The sequence below is a fragment of the Capricornis sumatraensis genome, chromosome X, assembly GCF_032405125.1.
Source record: "Capricornis sumatraensis isolate serow.1 chromosome X, serow.2, whole genome shotgun sequence".
NCBI classification, from domain to species: Eukaryota; Metazoa; Chordata; class Mammalia; order Artiodactyla; family Bovidae; genus Capricornis; species Capricornis sumatraensis.
This window is the reverse complement of record NC_091092.1, coordinates 31,269,215-31,291,891: the sequence shown is the minus strand read 5'-3', so window position 1 is coordinate 31,291,891 and position 22,677 is coordinate 31,269,215.

Here is a 22,677-nt window from a genome sequence, read left to right as displayed (position 1 = left end):
TAAGTCTGAAATCTTAGCCTAGCTGTCATAGTTGATTGTTGTCTTAGTTCCTCCTCACTACTATAACAAAGTACAGCAGACTTAATAACTACTAAATAGCAGAAACTTATTTTTCATAGTTCTGAGGGCTGGAAGTCCAAGATGAAGTTTATAGTATGATCTCGTTCATTCTCTGGTCAGGACCCTCTTCCTGGTTCACAGCAAGTGCCTTCTGTCTGTGTCCACACAAAGTGGAAGAGAATAGGGATCTCTTTGGGAGCTCTTTAGTAAGACACTAGTCTCATTCATGAGGGTTCAAACCTTAAGACTTTTTTAAACATCTCCCCAAAGTCCAGTCTACTACTACCAGCACATAAGGCATTAAGATTTCAACATATGAATTTTCAAGGGACAATTTGGACACAAACATTCAGACCATAGAAACTATATTCTAGATCATTTTTCTCTGTCTATTGGTCTAATACGTAAGAATTCATAGTTCCAATCAACATACTCATTTTCCCCCTCAATTTATATTTTCTATACCTTTTCTCATGCCATTCTTGCTCTGCCTAGGATGTTATCCACAAGAAAAATCACAACAATCTATCAGCACTCTTCACCATCTCTTTAAGGTGCATTCATCTCTCTACTTTAAAATAATCTACCAGTGCTTTTGGAAGAATGTATTTACTATTGTTTTAGAGTTTTATTTAAACATTCTTTAAAGGTAAGTTTTATCTCCTTAATAATGTTAACTGAGATAGGGACAAGATTTTGCTTCTTGTATATTTCTTATATAATTCTTGTGTATTTCTCTAGCATCACTGGGTAAGGTTACACATAAGTGAAGTGAAGTGAAAGTCACTTGGTCATGTCCAACTCTTTGCAATCCCATGGACTACACAGTCCATGGAATTCTCCAGGCCAGAATACTGGAGTGGGTAGCCATTCCCTTCTCCACAAGATCTTTCCAACCCAGGGATCGAACTCAGGTCTCCTGCATTGTAGAGAGATTCTTTACCAGCTGAGCCACCAGGGAAGCCCACACATTTAACAGGTGTTCAATAAATAAATATTACATTAGACTGAATTACCAAGTTGTATTAAAAGGCTCTATCTTCACACTCAAAATATGTATCACCAGTGAATTAGCAATACCTGATATATTTAATATTGATTACTAATAATGTTTGTGTAGCTATTAACTGGTAATTGATGCTTAATAACTGTATTTTCTAACTGATTGAACTGATGGAAATAGTGCAAATTTTATTAAGTTTACTGTGTTTCTCTTGCATTGATAATTTTGAGAAGACCAATATTATTCAGGTTTTTGGCCTCTCTGTGGTTTTAAAAATTATTTTTACCTTATAGAAAGTTCTTCTATTTCAGTCTTAGAATCAAATCAAAAACTCATAACACAGAATGTATTTGAAATATTTGGAAAAAATAAGCAAGGACCCCCATCTCAAGAGGCCAATTATTAATTTGTCTTCTGTCATCAATCCCTATTCTTATACTACCTTAATTTCTCTTATTTAGTAACTCTATTTTACATTAGTAACAAGCTAATATGAAACTCTGCTACCTGCTTCATGAAGATATTTGCATAAAAGTAAAGCAGAAATAAGCTGGAAGAAGAGGACTGAGATAGAGAGTCCATTTTTATTACACTTTTGGATCCCATTTTTATCTCTTTTTTTCCTGTATTAAAAGGTTTATTTTTATCTTAAAAGAACTACAGATTCAACTAGGAATTGTTAAAGCAAAATTTATTTCTTCCTTTTATTTATTATTTTCAGCATCTCTCAGTAGACATGGCCTGTGAAATATCTTTCTTCTGTATTCATTTGTCTACCCTGGAGTAATGGAAAGAAAAAAAAACAGATGGAAATTATCATAAATCCTCTCTGTCAGCCAATCATATTCTATTCAACAACTATTCTTTCACAAGAAGAGAGAAATCAGAGTTGACAGAAAATACAGAAATCATAGGAGCTAGTCTCACTCGGCAGATGAGGTTAATATATTATGTGCATTGTTCTACTTTTACTTTTAGATCTATCAAAGGGATCTTGTATAAATTGGAAAATATAAAGGCTAGAATTGGTAGTTTCACTTTACAGATGGAAGAGATTGGAATAGCTATGGACTATACCAAAAGTCGTTAAACTACTTACTGATAAAGTTAAGACAGTACTAAACATCTAAATTCCCAGCTGAGTGTCTTCATTTAACCATAGAACCATCACACTGGCTGAAGTATCTGACAGAGGAATTCGTTGGTGGCTTTTTTTTTTTTTTTTAATGTGAAAATAGTTCAATCTTAGTCCACAAAATAACCCTTGTAGTTGTTATACTGGAATCTTCCTCTTTAAGGAGAAGCACTTTGTGCTTTCCCCACTGGATATAATTAAATTTCATGTAAACCATGTCCTGTTGTGATGTGCTGGGAATCCAGTCTCTACACCATTTCCTCATCTTCCTGTACATACAAAAATCTATTTCCCAGTTCTTTTGTACACACAAAAGAAAGGTAGTGGTATATGACTAGCTCTGGCCAATGGAATATGAAGAGAGATGTGTGTCAGTTACAGACTGTACTGCTAAAAACATACATGATCTTTCATGATCTGTCTCTCCCCCCAACACACACACACGCACACACTCATGCACACACATGTGCACACACACACACGCACACACATGCACACCCCTTCTCATTTTATAAGCTGTCTGAAAGTACATTATCTGGTTCATAGTATTTTTCGGAGGCCAACTAGAATGGCAGAACCACGAAATACAAGGAACTTAGATCTCTGAGTCACTACTTGGGGGACAGCTGTACAAAAGAAATGTTTGTCCAGGAACACTGGCTTTCACTGAAATTTTGGCACTTTCTTTTCTCTTTCTTTTTCTTGTTTAACATTGAGCATTAATAACTAATAATGCAGGCTTTTCCTCCTGTTCCATATGATTGAGTAGGTATGCATTACAAACAGAATTAGTCACTGCTTACTAGAAAACACTCTTGTCTACAAGAGAAATGTCACACTTTTCTGATGCCAATTGCCATCTGACCGTGACTATGGCAGGGTAAATATTGAATTATGCCAATTACCCTTTACTTTATGCCTTCTAATCATACCTACAGTATTTTCTCAAGAAAAAATGTTTTTACTCCAATTAGAACTATAATCCCCTGCAGCTGTGGGTACTACTCTTACATTTACTATTGTCTTGACACCATAGTCTGTAATAGTGAATTCTAATTACAGAATTTTAATAACTCAGGAATAGGGCACAAATGTGCCCCAGGAGCAAATAGTGTGATTGTAATGCAATTATAAATACCTACTGTATTTGCACAGTCTGTAACCTCTATCCAAAAGGCCCCAATCCTTAATTCTGCCTAGCAGCTCTCCACATATCCCTCAGTGGTATGGAGAAAAAAAGGAGTTTTAGGCTGCAGAAAATTCTTTTTCTGATTTTATACACAAAATGATTCACAATTGAAAAGCAAACAAACAAACAAACAAACAAACACTTGCATATGTGCAGAACTCACTGACAAACCTCTGATTTTCTGGCAAAATTTCCCAGCCATGACCACTATTTAATTTTTGCACATACAGAGCCCAAGATGATTTGAATTTGATTTATTTAAGTAATATCTGAAACTTTAAGATTATATGAAAATTTTCTCATGTACTTTCTCATTAATTCACTGATTTTTAAAACATATTTTCTTATTTTTAATTAATTTATTTTTTATTGAAGGATAATTGCTTTGCAGAATTTTGCTGTTTTCTGTCAAGCATCAACATGAATCAGGCATAGGTATACATATTTCCCTTCCCTTTTGAACTTCCTTCCCACCTCCCTCCCCATCCCATCCCTCTAGGTTGATAAAGCGCCCCTGTTTGAGTTTCCTGAGCCATACAGCAAATTCTCATTGGCTATCTATTTTACAGATGGTAATGTAAGTTCCCATGTTACTCTTTCCATACATCTCACCCTCTCCTCCCCTCTCCCCATGTCCATAAGTCTATTCTCTATGTCTTTTTCTCCATTGTTACCCTATAAATAAATTCTTCAGTACCATTTTTCTAGATATTGTATCTATGCATTAGAATATGAAATTTGTCTCTTTCTGACTCACTTCACTCGTATAATTGGTTCTAGATTCATCCACCTCATTAAAAGTGACTCAAATGTGTTACTTTTTAGGGCTGAGTAGTATTCTATTGTGTCTAGGTACCACAACTTCTTTATCCATTCATCTGTTGATGGACATGTAGGTTGCTTCCATGTTCTACCTATTGTAAATAGTGCTACAATGAACAGTGGGATATATGTGTCTCTTTTAATTGTAGTTTCCTCAGTGTATATGCCTCGGAGTGGGATTTCTGGGTCATATGGTGGTTTTATTCCTATTAAAACATATTTTCAAACAAAATTGTCCCCATACCATAAAGATATGAGTACAAATAGTGTTGTAGTTTATTAGATGTCTTTTTTTGAGGTGTTTTTTTTTAAATATAATTTTTATTTTATATAGGATTTTGATTGATTTACAATGTTGTATTAGTTTCAGGTGTACACAAAGAGATTCAGTTATACATATACATGTGTCCATTCTTTTCAAGAATCTGTTTCCATATAGGCCATTACAGAATATTGAGTAGAGTTACCTATGCTATATGGTAGGTCCTAGTTGGTTATAGCTCGAGAAGGCAATGTCAACCCACTCCAGTACTCTTGCCTGGAAAATCCCATGGACAGAGAAGCCTGGTAGGCTGCAGTCTGTGGGGTTCCTAGGAGTCAGACACAACTGAGCAACTTCACTTTCACTTTTCACTTTCATGCATTGGAGAAGGAAATGGCAACCCACTCCAGTATTCTTGCTGGAGGATCCCAGGGACAGGGGAGCCTGGTGGGCTGCTGTTTATGGGGTTGCACAGAATAGGACATGACTGAAGCGACTTAGCAGCAACAGTTGGTTATAGCTGGGTGTGTATGTTAAAACCAAGCTCCTTATTTCTCCCCTCCTATCTTTCAACTTTGGTAACCCTAAGGTTGTTTTCCAAGCCTGTGAGTCTGTTTCTGTCTTGTTATAAGTTCATTTGTATCATTTTTTTTAGACTCCACATACAATTGATATCATATGATATTTTCTTTGTCTGGTTTACTTCACTTGTATGATAATTTCTAAGTACATCCAAGTTGCTGCAAATGACATTACTTCATTTCTTTTTATGGCTGAACAATATTCCATTGATGTATGTACCAAATCTTCTTTATCCATTGCTCTGTCAATGGATATTTAGGTTGCTTCTCCACCTGCAATGCAGGAGACCTGAGTTTGATCACTGAGGTGGGAAGATCCCCTGGAAGAGGGCATGGCTACCCACCCAAGTATTCTTGCCTGGAGAATCCCCATAGACAGAGGAGCCTGGCAGGCTATAGTCTATGGGGTCACAAAGACTAGGACATGACTGATCACCTAAGCATATCACATAGCCATGTCTTGGGTATTGTAAATAGTGCTACAATGAACACTGGGGTGCATGTATCTTTTAAAGTTATGGTTTTCCTGGATATATACCCAGGAGTGTAATTGCTGGATCATGTGGTTTTCTGACTTTAAGAAACTCCCATACTGTTCTTCATAGTGGTTGTACGGATTTATTCAATACATTCCCAACAGTGTTCCTTTTTCTCCTCACCCTCTCCAGCATTTATTGTTTGTAGACTTTTGTTTGGATGTTCTAGCAGGGGAGCACAGCTTCTGGTATACCCTTGACTGAAATCAGTCCTCTTCTATTGGGGATGGTTGTCCTCTTTGACCAAGTGCACAGTTTTGGGAGGGATGCACATGGAGCAGTGAGTAAGGAAGGGGTCATGCACCTAGCCAGCCAGATCAGCTGAATCAACCCTGGCAATCAATGGGGTGATAGATGTCACAACCAGATCATCCTCACATCCTGTTTATAGATGTTTTGGTGATGGCCATTCTGACTGGTGTGAGGTGATACCTTATTGTAGTTTTGATTTGCTTTTCTCTAATAATTAAGGGTTGAGCACCTTTTATAATACCTGTTGACCATCTGTATATCTTCCTTGCAAAACTATTTGGATCTTTGTCCATTTTTTCATTTTGATTTTAATGTTGAACTGCATGAACTGTCTGTATATTTTGGAGGTTAATCCCTTGTCAGTCATTTTCTTTGCAAAGTTTTCTACCATTCTATGGGCTGTCTTTTCATTTTATCTATGATTTCCTTTGTTGTGTAAAAGCTTCAGAGCTTAGTTAGATTTTATTTGATTATTTTTGTTTCTCTTTTCATTACTCTAGGAGGTGAATCTAAAAAGACATTGCTTCAATTTGTGTCAGAATGTTCTATGTTTTCCTCTTAATAGTTTTATAGTGTTAAGTCCTACATTTAGGTCTTTAATCTATTTTTGAGTTTATTTTTGTGAATGTTGTTAGGGAATGTTCTTATTTCATTCCTTTACATATAGCTGTCTGGTTTTCCTATCACCTCTTATTGAAGAAACTTTTTATCTATTGTATATTCTTACCTCCTTGACTCTGTGTATGTGTTTAGTTCTGGGCTTTCTATCCTGTTCCACTGATCTATATTTATGTTTCTGCACCAGTACCCTGCTGTTTTGATTAATGTAACTTTGTAGAATATTCTGTAGTTTGGTAGTCTGCTTCCTCTAGTTCCATTTTTCTTTCTCAGGATTGGTTTGGCTATTTAGGGTCTTTGTGTTTCCATACAAGTTTTAAGATTTTTTATTCTAGATCTGTGAAAATTGCCATTGATATTTTGATTGTGAAAGTATTAGTTACTCAGTTATGTCCAACTCTTTGTGACCCCAGGGACTGTATCACGCCAGGCTCCTCTGTCCATGGAATTCTCCAGGCAAGAATACTACAGTGGATAGCCATTCCCTCCTCCAGGGGATCTTCCCACCCAGGAATTTAACCCGGGTCTCTTGAGTTGCAGGCAGATTCTTTACCATCTAGGATTGCATTAACTCTGTAGATTGCCTTGGATAGTATAGTCATTTTATTGATATTGATTCTTCCAATCCAAGAATGTGGTATATATCTTTCCATCTGTTTCTGTCATTTTTGATTTCTTTCATCAATGTCTTCTAGATTTTAGAGTACAGGTCTTTTGCCTCATTGGGTAGATTTATTCTTGGTAATTTATTGTTTTTGATATGATGGGAAATAGGGTTGTTTACTCACTTTCTCTTTCTGATCATTTATTTTTAGTATATAGACATACAGGAGATTTCTACATATTAATTTTGTTTCCTGCAACTTTACTGAATTCATTGATGAGTTCTAGTGGTATTCTGGTGGTGTCTTTAGGATTTTGTATGTGTAGTATCATGTCACCTTCAAACAGTGACAGTTTTACTTCTTTCCAATTTGGATTCCTTTTATTTCTTTTTCTTCTCTGATTGTAGTGACTAGGACTTCCAAAACCTTGTTGAACAAAAGTAGTGAGAGTGGGCATCCTTGTCTTGTTCTTGATCTTTGAGGAAATGCTTTGAATTTTTTCACCATTGAGTATGATGATTGCTGTGGACATGTCATATATGGTGTTTATTATGTTGAGGTATTTTCCCATATGCCCATTTTCTGGAGAGATTTTATCATAAATGGGTGTTGAATTTTGTGAAAAAGCTTTTTCCTGTATCTATTGAGAAGATCCTATGATTTTTACTTTTCAACTGGATAACATGGTATATCACACTGATTGATTTGGATATGTTGAAGAATCTTACATCCTTAGGTTAACCCTACTTGATCATGGTGTATGGTCCTTTTAATGCATTGTTGGATTCTGTTTGCTAGTCTTTTGTTGAGGATTTTTGTGTATATGTTTATCAGTGTAATTGGCCTGTAATTATCTTTTTGTGTGATATCTTTGTCTGATTTTGCTATCAGACTAATTGTGGTTTTGTAGAATGAGCTTGGGAATGTTTTTTCTTCTGCAGTTTCTGGGAAGAATTTGAGTTTCTTTTGTAGCTGAAAGCTCAGGACAGCTTTAGGCAACCTGTCTCCTGATGGATAAGGCCATGTTCCCAACTTCTTGGCTGTTTGACCTAAGACATCCCAGTGCTAGAGCCTGCATACTGTTGGGTGAGGCCAGGTTTCAGTGCTAAAATGGTGTTCTCCAGGAGAGCTCATGCTAATGAATATTCCCTGGGGCTTCAGCCACCAGTGTCTTCACCCTCACAGTGAGCCACAACCATCTTCCATTCCCTCAGGTGAGCTTCCAAGACATGAATGAAGGTAGGTCTGGCCCAGGCTCCTATGGCATCACTGTTTACCCTGGGTCCCAGTGAACATGAAACTTTGTCTTTGCCCTCTAAGGGTGGAATATGTTTCTCCCCATCCAACAGAGCTCCTGCACTCAGGCCCCACTAGCCTTTGCTATAAATGCTTTCAGGGCTCCTCCTCCCAATGCCCAACCTCTAGGCGGGGGTGCCTGATGTGGGGCTCAGAACTCTGACTCCTGTTGGAAAACCTCTGCAATATAATTACTTTCCACTTTGTGGGTTGCCCACTGGCAGGTGTGGCATTTGATTATTTTGTAAACGTGCTCCTCCTACCATCTTGTTGTAGCTTGTCTTTGGCTATAGAATATCTTTTTTGGTAGGTTCCAGTCTGTTTTGTCAATGACTGTTTGATAGTTAGTTGAGATTTTTTGTGCTTTCGTGAGAGGAAGGGGCTCAAGTCTTTCTACTCTGCCATTTGTTTCCTTCCTCAGCCCAGCCATCTTTTAAATCTATGTGGGGCATACCACTAATTCACCAGACCTTAATTTGGAGGACTTGTCTTAGACTCATATGGATTGACATTTAATGATTAGTGGCTTCTGCCAAAGCCTTCTTATAATCTTCAATTTCATTTTATTCAATCCACCCACAATGGTTTGGCATCTGGTCCAGTTTCTTCTGTATTCTCTGTGTTGCCTTTCCCTAGGGTAGTTGTGTTGGTATTGACTTTCTGACTACATCTTCTCCCTATTGATTTCAACTGTACAATACTTTTCACTCATCCTTTTTTCTATTAATTCCTTTCACCCTAATTCATGTCCTTCTTTCATTGTTGTTGTTCAGTTGCTAAATCATGTATTTGCGACCCCATGGACTGCATGCAGCATGCCAGGCTTCCCTGTCCTTCACATCTCCCAAAGTTTGCTCAAACTAATGACAATTGAGTCAGCAATGCCATCCAACCATCTTATCCCCTTTCATCCCCTTCTCTTCTGCCACCAATCTTTTCCAGCATCAGGAGCTTTTCTAATGAGTTGGTTCTTCACATCAGGTGGCCAAAATATTAGAGTTTCAGCTTCAGTCCTTCCAATGAATATTCAGGATTGATTTCCTTTAGCATTAACTGGTTTGCACTCCTTGCTCTCCAAGGGACTCTCAAGAATCTTCTCAAGCACCACAATTTGAAAGCATCAATTCTTTGGCACTCAGCCTTCTTTATGGTTCAACTCTTACATCCAGACATGACTACTGGAAAAACCATAGCTTTGACTATATGGACCTTTGGCAGCAAAGTGATGTCTTTGCTTTTTAATACACTGTCAAAATTTGTTATAGCTTTCCTTCATGATTGGAGTCTATTGTAATATCCCCCTTTGCCTCCAGTTTCAACTTGTTCTAAACCATAATGCTCCAATCATAGTAAGCTTCCTAACATTCAAAATTGATTATGCCATTCACTTTATATAAACCTGTTTGCTTTGAATAATATCTAAATTCCTCTCCATGGCATTCAGAAACTCAGTCATCTTTTTCAACCTACTTCTTCAGCTTGTATTCTGATTACCCTCTCCTCTGCTCCAGGTACATTGGACAGTACTTGTTTGGCTCTTTGCTCATGCTTTCCTGTCTCCCTGGAATGTCCTTCTTTGCTCAGTCTCTGTTGATCAAGACCATATCCGTTTTGCAAAGAGCAATCCCAAAGTTACATCCTCCTTTAAGACTTGCTCCTTTAAATTAATCACTTTATTCGCTTGCTTCTTACTATACTTTTTTCTGTATTTCTATTATATTACTGTTCAAGTTCTGCTTTCAAGTAACTGCTTAGCTACTAAATTTTTTTAACCTATATCTCTGTTTCTTCTTCTAGATTTTGAACTACTTGAATGAAATAACCATTTTATATTCTTATCAGTGTATTCTAAAATAGCAGATGTTCAATATATATACCTTATCAATTGAAGTTATCTATTGCCCACACATAAAAATTTGCTTTTATATGATGCCCTAAGGCTAAAATGCTATAAGGCATTCATGAAATAGAACAGTTATAATGAGTCCTTGGGCAAATTCTCCTCATGCCTGAACACTTTGTACTTGTTAACCCTGGTACATATTTAACAAACAGAGAATTTCTTTTACTGAGCTTCTAGTCATAAAGGGCCAGAGTGTCAGATTATTCACTGTTTTGTGCAACACTGCTGGCACACAATCAAGAAGAAAGAAGCAGTTTGGGAGGCTCTTATCTCTTGTAAACATGTCATTCAAGACTGAAAATTCAGTAAAATGAAACAAACAAGCATGTCTGAAACCAATGGCAACTGAAGTTTTTTCATCAAGGCACTTGGGAAGTTCATGTAAAATAAACAGTTTTAGGAAAGGAGAAGCAAGGACTGAATATGATCAGAAATAGCTGCCTTGGCTTTATTCTATCAAAAAATCTTCACTAACTAGATTCACAGAATTTAATGTCCCAGCTTTTCTTCACTGTGTTCATGATATTTCCTTTTTCAAGTCTAAGTAATGTGTTGCATAAAATGCTAGGTTTCTAGCAAGAACGTGTTAATATGAGAGGAAGAAAACTAACTTGAGAAGTGAAGAGTTCAGTATTTTTTTTTTTTAAAAAAGGGCTGAGACAGTTAATGATCAATCAATTGAACATTTATTAAGCTGTGCAAGAACATAATGCTGTATTTAGGTACCAGGGAGTTATCCATAAAGTGGAAGGCATGTTCTCTGACCTAAAGAAGCTCAAAACCTATTAATTATAAACAATCTTTTAGCAATGCATTTATAGAAAGCTTATTTTATATCTGGCTTTTCTCTCATGTAAATAACAGTATTTTGAGAATTCTCATATAAGTTCATTTATTCTATGCTTTTGCAAAGACTGCAGGTCCAAATCTGTCTGAGAAATATAACTTCATACAGTAAGATCATGACATGAAATAGTGCAGTAATATTATCAGCTCTTATTCAGCATTGTGCCTACAATGTGCCAGACTCAACACCCTGTGATATTTGCACCACCAGGATTCAAATGTTGGGGAGATAACAATTTGATGGGAGAAAAAAAAAAAACAGATAAATATACAAAAAAAAGAGGGAAGTCCAGCATTTCAAAACTTCTATTCAATAGTGTATTCTAGACAGTATTTTGAACATTTTGCATATTTAGTCTGTAGGTAAAACATGATGTGCTGTGTCATACAGACTATAACCCTCTCTTCAAGATCTACTAGATCAGGGTCAGTGCCCCAAATCAAGTTTCATATTTAGAAAAAGAAGAAACCTCTACATAATAAAGATAGCTGAATCTAGATGACTTCATGTACATAAAAAGAACATGTCAGTAAATATTGGTGTGGAAAACCCTTAAATTATTTTAAGATTTTATCTGTCTAGATATGAGGGCTATATACATATACAGGCACACAGATCTAACACTTCTGGGTTTTTCCAAATTTATCTAGATTGGAAGGAACCAGAGTTTAACTGCAGGCATTGTGGTTGTAACAAAAAAAAAAACACAAATAAAACAAAAATACAACTTTTGTTAATCCCTGTATACTTCAATTAAAACAATCTTGCTAATGTGAAAATGTTAAGCTTTGTTATTTTAGACTTGATCCTAGCCTCATTCATATATGTTGTCCTAAGCTAACGTGATTTGGTCTAAAAGAAATTTCCCAGAGATCAAGGAGATTATCACTACTATTATTTTTTTCCTTTCAAATCTTTATATTTGTGCTCAGTGCTCAGTCACTCAGTGTATATGAGTTTTTGTGACCCTATGGATTATAGCCCACCAGATTCCTCTGTCCATGTATTTTCCAGGCAAGAATACTATAGTGGGTTGCCATTTCCTATTTCAGGGGATCTTCCCAACTCAGAGACTGAACCCACATCTTTTGCATTTCCTGCATTTACAGGAGGATTCTTTACCATTATACCTGGGAAGCCCATATATCTGTTCCTGATCAAATGCTGCTCAACAGTTACACTAAAATGGAAGGTAAAATTTTCATTTGAGATTGTGACTACATAATGCAAAATAGCCTTGCTCACATTTCATGTCCTATAATTTATTTTGCATGCTCAATGTTTTACTATTATTTAGTATATTAAATCAATCAGTTAATTAAATTAATAATGTAGGACTAAACACTGAACTGGGAGTCACATGATCTGCTTGTGTCTTGGGAAAGTCATTGCATCCTTCAAGTTCATGTTTAATTCTCTGTAAAACTGGAGCATGTATACTTTCTAGTTCTTTGTCTCAGTTGTACTAATGAATACACACAGATATATATATATATATATATGTACATATACACACAGAAACACATTCACATATGTAAATAATTATTTAAAAATGTTTAGTTATTCAAGGACAAAATCTATTTCTTTTTTTTTAAATTTCATATTGTTTTCTTTCAATAACTTGAAAACTGGCTTGTAGTCATCTGTATTAAAATACAAAGTATAATACAGGTTAATTTTCAGGCTAAAAGAAAGCTTGAGGAACTGGGTGTTGGAAATCTGTCTATGAAACCATATCAGTAGGATCACCATACAGTTATACACTATAATCAATAAGTCCCAAGAATGTACCTAGCCCTTCCAATCAAGTTTTAGGATCTCCTTTTAACTATGAAAGTGATTGTTGTTCAGTCACTAACTCGTGTTTAATTCTTTGTGACCTCATGGACTGCAGCACACCAGGCTTCCCTGGTGTTCACTCTCTCCTGGAGTTTGCTCAAATTCATGTCCATCAAGTTGTTAATGATATTTAGCCATCTCATCCTCTGTGCCATCTTCTCCTTTTGCCTTCAATCTTTCCCAGCATCAGGGTCTTTTCCAATGAATCAGCTCTTCCCATCAAGTGGCCAGAATATTGGAATTTCAACTTCAGCATCAGTCCTTCCAATGAATATTCAGGGTTGGTTACCTGTAGGATTGGCTTGTTTGATGTCCTTGCAGTCCAAGGGACTCTCAAGAGTCTTCTCCAGCACCACAATTCAAAAATCACAAATTCTTCAGTGCTCAGCCTTCTTTTTGGTCCAATTCTCACATTTCACATTTTCTGGAAAAATCCTAGGTTTGAATATATGGACCTTCATTGGCAAAGTGATGTCTCTGATTTTAAATATGCTGTCTAGGTTGGTCATAGCTTTCCTTCCAAAGAGCAAGTGTCTTAAGTCTTGGCTGCTGTCACCATCAGCAGTGATTTTGGAGGCCAAAAAACTAAAATCTGTCACTGCTTCCACTTTTCCCCTTCTGTTTTCCATGAAGTGATGGGACCACATACCATGATCTTAGTTTTTGGAATGTTGACTTTTAAGCCTGCTTTTTAATTCTCCATTTTTACCCTCTTCAAGAGGCTCTTTAGTTGCTCTTCACTTTCTTCCAATATCGTCTGCACATCTGATATTGTTGATATTTCTCCTGGCAATCTTGATTCCAGCTTGTGAATCATCCACTTCAACATTTGTCATGATGTATTCATTTCCCTGGTGGCTCAGATGGTAAAGCGTCTGCCTACAATGCAGGAGACCCAGGTTCGATCCCTAGGTCAGGAAGATCCTCTGGAGAAGGAAATGGCAACCCACTCCAGCACTCTAGCCTGGAAAGTCCCATGGATGGAGGAGCGTGGTAGGCGATAGCCCATGTTGTCGCAAAGAGTCAGACATGACTGAGCAACTTCACTTTCACTTTTCATTCTGCATAAAGTTAAATAAACAGGGTAAAAATAAACAGTCTTGTATTATTTTCCCAATTTTGAATCATTCTGCTGTTCCATGTAAGGTTCTAACTGTTGCTTCTTGACCCACATACAGGTTTCTCAGGAAACAGGTAACGTGGTCTGGTATTCTCATCTCTTTAATAATTTTACAAAGTTCGTTGTGATGCACACAGTCATTGGCTTTCAGTTCAGTTCAGTCACTCAGTCGTGTCTGACTCTTTGCAACCCCATGAACTGCAGCACGCCAGGCCTCCCTGTCCATTCACCAACTCCTGGAGTTTACTCAGACTCATGTCCATCGAGTCAGTGATGCCATCCAGCCATCTCGTCCTCAGTCATCCCCTTCACCTCCTGCCCCCAATCCCTCCCAGCATATATATTTTAATACATGGTTTATACATTTATATATGTGATTTATATATTTATATATATGATATATATATATTTAAACATACATACACAATAGAATATTATGAAGCCATCAAAAATGAGGAAATCCTACTATTTAGTACAACATGGATAGATATTGAAGGTGTTTGGCTAAGTATCATAATTCAGACAGAAAAAGGCAAATACAGTATGATTTCATTTATGTTATATGTGAAATCTAAAACAAAAACAATAAAATCTTATAAAAAAGAGATCAAAATTGTGGCTGCCAGAGGCAGAGGGTGAGGGATGGGAAATTGGAGCCCAGTGATCAAAACATACAAACTTTTGGCTGATAAATAAGTACTGGAGATGTACACCATGAGTATAGTTAACACTGCAGCATGATATAGAGGAACATTGTTAAGAGAGTACATTCTAAAAGTTCTCATCACAACAAGAAATTCCTTTCTATGTTTCTTTCTTTTTACTAGCTCTATGAGATGATGGATGTTAGCTGAACCTATTGTGGTAATCATTTAACAAAATATGTAAATAAAGCCATTATTGCTGTATGCCTCAAACTTATATGGTGATGTATGTCAATTATTTCTCAACAAAATTGAAAAAAAGGTAAAAACAACCAGAACAATTTTAGAATATTCTCCCCAAAATGGTGATGTTACCTAAGATATGGAATGCAAGGGTAGGAGAATCAAAGTGAATTTTGAGATCAATTTCCAGGATGATGGCAAAGGGAACTCCATAAAAACTTTGTTGTAGTCCATATTGTAGCAGAGGACAGAAGGATCCATGAGGAATGCCTTCCAGATTTACAAGGAGGAGAAGGAAAAAGAGAAGGAAAAGGAAGGGTAGGAAGAAAGGAAAGAAGAAGAAATCAAATTATTTGCTATGTCTGAATATAATAGAAAGTTGTTATTGTTCAGTTACTTAGTTGTGTCCAACTCTGCGACCCCATGAACTGCAGCATGCCGAACTTCCCTGTCCTTCACCATCTCCAGAAGCATGCTCAGACTCATGTCCATTAAGTTGGTGATGCCACCCAACCACATTGTCCTCTGCCATCCCCTTCTCCTTCTGCCTTCAGTCTTTCCCAGTATCAGCCTTTTCTAATGAGTCGGCTCTTTGCATCATGTGGCCATAATATTGGAGCTTCAACTTCAGCATCAGTCCTTCCAATGATTATTCAGGACTGATTTACTTTAGGATTGACTGGTTTGCTCTCCTTGCAGTCCAAGGGTCTCTCAGGAGTCTTCTCTAGCACACAATTTGAAAGCATCAATTCTTTGGCATTCAGCCTTCCTTATGGTCCAACTCTCACATCCATACCTGACTACTGGAAAAACCATGGCTTTGACTATGCTGATATTTGTTGGAAAAGTAATGTCTCTGCTTTTCAATCTTCTAAGTTTATCATAGCTTTCTGTAGGTTTGTCATATCCATATGTATTGAAAAGAGATTTGCATTATTAAAAGAAAGTGTAGTTATGGACTATCTATAGGTTCACAGACGATTCAGTTCAGTTGAGTTCAGTCGCTCAGTTGTGCCTGACTCCCTTTGACCCTGTAAATCACAGCACGCCATGCCTCCCTGTCCATCACCAACTCCCGGAGTTCACTCAGACTCACGTCCATCGTGTCAGTGATGCCATCCAGCCATCTCATCCTCTGTCGTCCCCTTCTCCTCCTGCCCCCAATCCATCCCAGCATCAAAGTGTTTTCCACTGAGTCAACTCTTCTCATGAGGTGGCCAAAGTACTGGACCTTCAGCTTTAGCATCATTCCTTCCAAAGAAATCCCAGGGCTGATCTCCTTCAGAATGGACTGGTTGGATCTCCTTGCACTCCAAGGGACTCTCAAGAGTCTTCTCCAACACCACAGTTCAAAAGCATCAATTCTTCAGTGCTCAGCCTTCTTCACAGTCCAACTCTCACATCCATACATAACCACAGGAAAAACCATAGCCTTGACTAGACGGACCTTAGTCAGCAAAGTAATGTCTCTGCTTTTGAATATGCTATCTAGGTTGGTCATAACTTTTCTTCCAAGGAGTAAGTGTCTTTTAATTTCATGGCTGCAGTCACCATCTGCAGTGATTTTGGAGCCCCCCAAAATAAAGTCTGACACTGTATCCACTGTTTCCCCATCTATTTCCCATGAAGTGATGGGACCAGATGCCATGATTTTCGTTTTCTGAATGTTAACCTTTCAGCCAACTTTTTCACTCTCCTCTTTCACTTTCATCAAGAGGCTTTTTAGTTCCTCTTCATTTTCTGCCATAAGGGTGGTGTCATCTGCATATCTGAGGTTATTGATATTTCTCCCAGAAATCTTGATTCCAGCTTGTGTTTCTTCCAGTCCAGCATTTCTCATGATGTACTCTGCATATAAGTTAAATAAGCAGGGTGACAATATACAGCCTTGACACACTCCTTGATGATTAGGGACATAAAAATAGAGGCCATTTTTAATTCCAAGGAAATGAAACATTGTCATAACAATCTACAGAAAGAATGACTGCAATAGAAAATACTGATTTAAGTATGATGAAAGCAGAGAAAGAGGACAGTTTGTGCTTTCTGAGGTAGAGAAGTTAAAACTAAATCCTCATCTTCCATAATAAAGTATCAACAAGTAATATAAAAATTTTAAAAAATGAATTCTAATAGTATAGATAAATATGTTATTTACTATTGTGGAAGTCATAGCTAAGAATTAAAAACCTTTATCTGGTGAAGAGGGATCAGTTACGAGGAGGGAAAGGGAAGGAAACTGCTCAATTTCTTTTCCATCATAACCACGTGGAACAATTTGACTTTTTAAACTCTGTGAGTGTCTAATTTTGATAAAAATGAAATTAAATTTAAAGCAAAACTGAAGTTTGTACAATTTTGTCTAAAGGTTGTTCTATTTGTAGATAATTCATTCTGTTATTTTTATTACTTGTGTGGCCTTTTTGTTTTTGTTTTGTTTTTGAGCAGTAGGCACCCCAGTAACAAAATAAACTTGTAGATGTATTTCCCACAGTGAACTTGGCTCATAAAAATATAATGTATATTATCAAATTCATTAATAAGAATCATATTTATAATTATATAATCAATGAAAAACCTCTCTCAGATCCACTACTTCATTGTTATGATCTTTTTCAGGTCTTCATCATCTCTTGCATACATAATTGTAGTGTGCCCTGGGTGGTCTTCTTACTTTTGTATTTTGTAAGTTTATAGTCTTTTTTTTGAAGGCAGACATGTACACATGAAATAATAGTTTTGCAGATCACAGTGTTTTATTGGGATTTCATGAGCATGGACCCACTTTATTCAGTATATTCCCAGGGTGTCAAGTTTCAATGAGGTATAAAGAGTTAATTAAGCTGCTGCTGCTGCTGCTAAGTCACTTTAGTCGTGTTCGACTCTGTGCGACCCCATAGATGGCAGCCTACCAGGCTCCCCCGTCCCTGGGATTCTCCAGGCAAGAAAACTGGAGTGGGTTGTCATTTCCTTCTCCAATGCATGAAAGTGAAAAGTGAAAGTGAAGTCGCTCAGTCATGTCCTACTCTTAGCGACCCCATGGACTGCAGCCTACCAGGCTCCTCCATCCATGGGTTTTTCCAGGCAAGAGTACTGGAGTCGGGTGCCATTGCCTTCTCCGGTTAATTAAGCTAACTAATGATTATTAGTTCATGATAGAATAACAAATGGAGCCCTAAGTAATGAGTGAGCTAATAACTGCTCCCTATTTCCAGACACTAGTCTCTAGGCCTTTTTAGTCAGTTATATATGGCATGGTATAATCATAAGATATAACATTAATACTGGAAATATCAGCAGTAAATACACTACATAATTATATTTCATTTCCTGCACACATAATACATTGTTTTAAGCACCAAATTTGTGTGGCTTGTATTATATACTGTTCAAAGAGATTTTTTTAATTGATTTTTTAATTGATTTTAATTGGAGGCTAATTACTTTACAATATTGTGGTGGTTTTTGCCATACATTCACATGAATCAGCCATAGGGGTACATGTGTTCCCAATCCTGACCCTTCCTCACACCTCCCTCCCTATCCTATCCCTCAGGGTCATCCTAGTGCACCAGCCCTGAGCAGCCTGTCTCATGCATCGAACCTGGACTGCCAATCTATTTCACATATGATAATACACATGTTTCAATACTATTCTCTCAAATCATCCCACCCTCACCTTCTACCCCTGAGTCCAAAAGTCTATTCTTTACATCTGTATCTCTTTTGCTATCTTGCATATAGTGTCATCATTATCATCTTTAGTACACTGTATTGCTGTTTTTCTTTCTGGCTTACTTCACTCTGTATAATAGGTTCCAGTTTCATCCACCTTAGTAGAACTTATTCAAGTGCATTTTTTTAATGGCTGAGTAATATTCCATTGTGTATATGTACCACAGCTTTCTTATCCATTCATCTGCCAATGGACATCTAGGCTGCTTCCATGTCCTGGTTATTGTAAACAGTGCTGTGATGAACACTGTGGTACATGTGTCTCTTTCAATTCTGCTTTCCTCAGTGTATATTCCCAGCAATGGGATTGCTGGGTCATATGGCAGTTCTATTTCCAGTTTTTAAAGGAATCTCCACACTGTTCTCCATAGTAGCTGTAGTAGTTCACATTCCCACCAACAGTGTAAGAGGGTTCCCTTTTCTCCACACCCTCTCCAGCATTTATTGCTTGTAGACTTTTGGATCGCAGCCATTCTGACCGGCATGAGATGGTACCTCATTGTGGTTTTGATTTGCATTTCTCTGATAATGAGTGATGTTGAGCATCTTTTCATGTGTTTGTTAGCCATCTGTATGTCTTCTTTGGAGAAATGTCTGTTTAGTTCTTTGGCCCATGTTTTGATTGGGTCGCTTATTTTTCTGGAGTTGAGCTGCAGGAGTTGCTTGTAAATTTTTGAGATTAATTCTTTGTCAGTTATTTCATTGGCTATTATTTTCTCCCATTCTGAAGGCTGTCTTTTCACCTTGTTTATAGTTTCCTTCATTGTCCAAAAGTTTTTAAGTTTAATTAGGTCCCATTTGTTTATTTTTGCTTTTATTTCCAATTTTCTGGGAGGTGGATCATAGAGGATCCTGCTATGATTTACATCAGAGAATGTTTTGCCCATGTTTTCCTCTAGGAGTTGTATAGTTTCTGGTCTTACGTTTAGATCTTTAATCTATTTTGAGTTTATTTTTGTGTATGTTGTTAGAAAACGTTCTAGTTTCATTCTTTTACAAGTGGTTGACCAGTTTACCCAACACCACTTGTTAAAGAGATTGTCTTTTCTCCATTGTATATTCTTGCCTCCTTTGTCAAAGATAAGGTAATGACACTACATTTATTTTTGTTTAAATCCTTTTTAATATTTCTCTTTTTTTAAAAAAGATAAAAATCAAATTATTAAGGCTTACTCCAGCTAATCACTGCCAACACATTCATACGCATACACAAACATACATGTTTGTGTTTTACTACTTTCAATAGATTCAGGCTGGATCATGGAAATCAAATATTGCCTCATAATTCTCTTTCTGATTTTTATTGCAACAACATTTCTCCTCATTAATAAAGGAGGTTAACTTTTTAAAGGGGTATTTTTGTAATCTAGTGGGATTTGGGTGGCAAACAGAAGGGTGATATAAGAAGATTTCAAGGCTAGTAGTGATTGAAATTTAAGGATATGCAGATTACTTTTTTTCATTTCATATTGAAACCATCATTAGGAATTCACAGTGAAGTAATATACAATAAAATATTGGCATCACTCATCTTCCTCAAGCTTTAGGGTTAACATAAAATTAGACATCTTTTTTAAAATGTCTTTTGGTAAGCTGGAACCAAATGAGAAATAATATGGCCCTCAAGAAAAATTTTCTGCTCTTCATTTCTGCCATAAAGAGAGAACACAGAAACAAGTGACAGTAATTATAAGCAAATTCTGAAAATACTGCTCTAACTACATCTGAGTGATTAAATATCACCCCTGGCTAACTTGGATTTCCATGAAATTTTGCCACGGCATATATCCCTTGCATACAAAATAATATATTTATATATTCTTTTGATGGAAATGTTGAGACAAAATGTGATTATAGATGAGCCAAGTTGCTGGAGAGCATTCTATTCAACAATCTTAAATAGTGATAGACCAAGCATATATTGGCCTGATGCAGAGGTGCAGTAGGGTGCCAGAGACCTACCAGTGACCTGAGCATTGGAAGCCTTGAGTCCTGACTCTGTTATGAAGCAATTAAACTAGATTATCATTAAGATGTTTTCAAGATACATAATTTTGGTCTTTAAGATGTTTTCAAGATATATGATTCTATGTTCTAATATTAGAAAATACCTATAGTATTAAATATACATGAAAAGTCTGGATGATTTAGAATAATTGGTTAAGAATGAGTCAAGCCCTATATGAGCAACTTATGAGCTCTGTAGAAGAAAACAAGTTTCTTAACTCCTCTTAGTCATAATTTCCTCCATTTTTAGAAAGGAATAGAAAGTTTCCTGAAAGAGTTTTCTGTAGTTCCAATGAGATAGTGTGTGTTAAACACTGAGTATAGACCCTACCCCAAAAGAAGCATTAAAAAAATAAAAATAATTTTATCATCTACCTTAACACTTCTAATGTCTCAGTTATGTATCCCCATGTAAAATGGTTTTACCCACATAACTATTACACACACACACTACCACCTTAGGTGTTAAATATATATTTGATGAAACAGTCAATAAATATTAAAACAGTTATCTTTTCTGTCTTCAAATATTTCTAGCCAGATTTTGGCAAGAGATTAACTTGCACTTCAATGTCAGTGTGCTATTTATTGGCTGGCTATATAACCTTGGACAGGCTACATAACTTCTTGGCATTTCAGTTTTTCTTCTATGAAATTTTTAAATATAATCTACCTTACAGAATGTTCTTGTAATTAAAAGTGTAAATAAAACATCTAGTGTAATGCACAGTCATAGAAAGCATACAAGAAACCAGTTATTATCACCACTGGTCCCCAATTAAGAGAGCTAAACTTTGTTCATATAAAAACAATAAGAAAATAATGCAGTGTCAGACATCAGTTAAAATCTCTGACACACAGTATGTTTAAAATTAAAAGATCTCTGAATCCTTATGTTTAATTGAATGGAAAAAATTATGTGTAAATAGACTATATTAGCATATTCCATTAGAAATTACACATTTTAATTGCTCTATACACTGCATAAACCCCAAACATCTATGTCATATTAAAAATAAAACTTTAGGTTTTTAGTTAAACAAAATTATTTAATTTTATATTTGAAATAATAAGTTCTAGATGACAATGCTGATTATATACCTATATTTGTATATACAGATATAGATAAAATTGACCAGAAAAAAATGAGCAGGGAAAAACATTAATTAAAAGTTCACCCCTGCCAATAGACATCATTTCTAAATGCATTTCGGTACCCTGATAAAAATCAACTTTCAGGGTGAAAAAGGAAATGAAAGCATTTTTACTTCATGTTAGCCCTATCAATGAAGGTCATCATTTTTTGTTGTTGTTCTAGTGCATTTAGCTAACAACAGAAAAGAAGGGACTTCTCCAAATGTTATTTCAATATATTCCTTGATTCCATTTAATTTGTGTTGCCTGTCTTTGTACCCTTAACAAAACTCCCTCCCCTTGGGTCTTTTGAACTAGAAGTCATTTTGAAAACAAAACTGTTTTTTCTACAGTTTTAATGTGAGGAGAAAGTACTGTTGGCCATCTCTAGATTTTTCTCTCTTATGAGGAAGAAATAAAGTTTTTGTATTTTGAATAAACTTGTATATAGTGACTTAATGAAAAAGTTATTTTCTCATAAGGTAAGAATTAGAGAGTGAGTGGTCAGAAACAAATTGTAAAATGAAGTGAAGGGAAGCTGAAACTTGGCATGATTATGGTATAACCTGGATCATGACATGGCTTATTTCTCAAACCATAATGGGAAATTTAGATTATGAACACTCAAAGAAGACTCAAAGATAAGCCTATACTGATGTTGCTAATAAAAACAATGCCACCATAATGGTAAACTATATTAGTGATACTTTAGAGCAGTTGTAATAACTTTTTAAAATTGATTAATATAATTTGCTTCTTTAGCATATTTATAAGAAAAATCAACAAATTCTCTAGATAAAGATTATTTGTTAAAATTCAACATCCATGTTTGACAAAAATTTTACA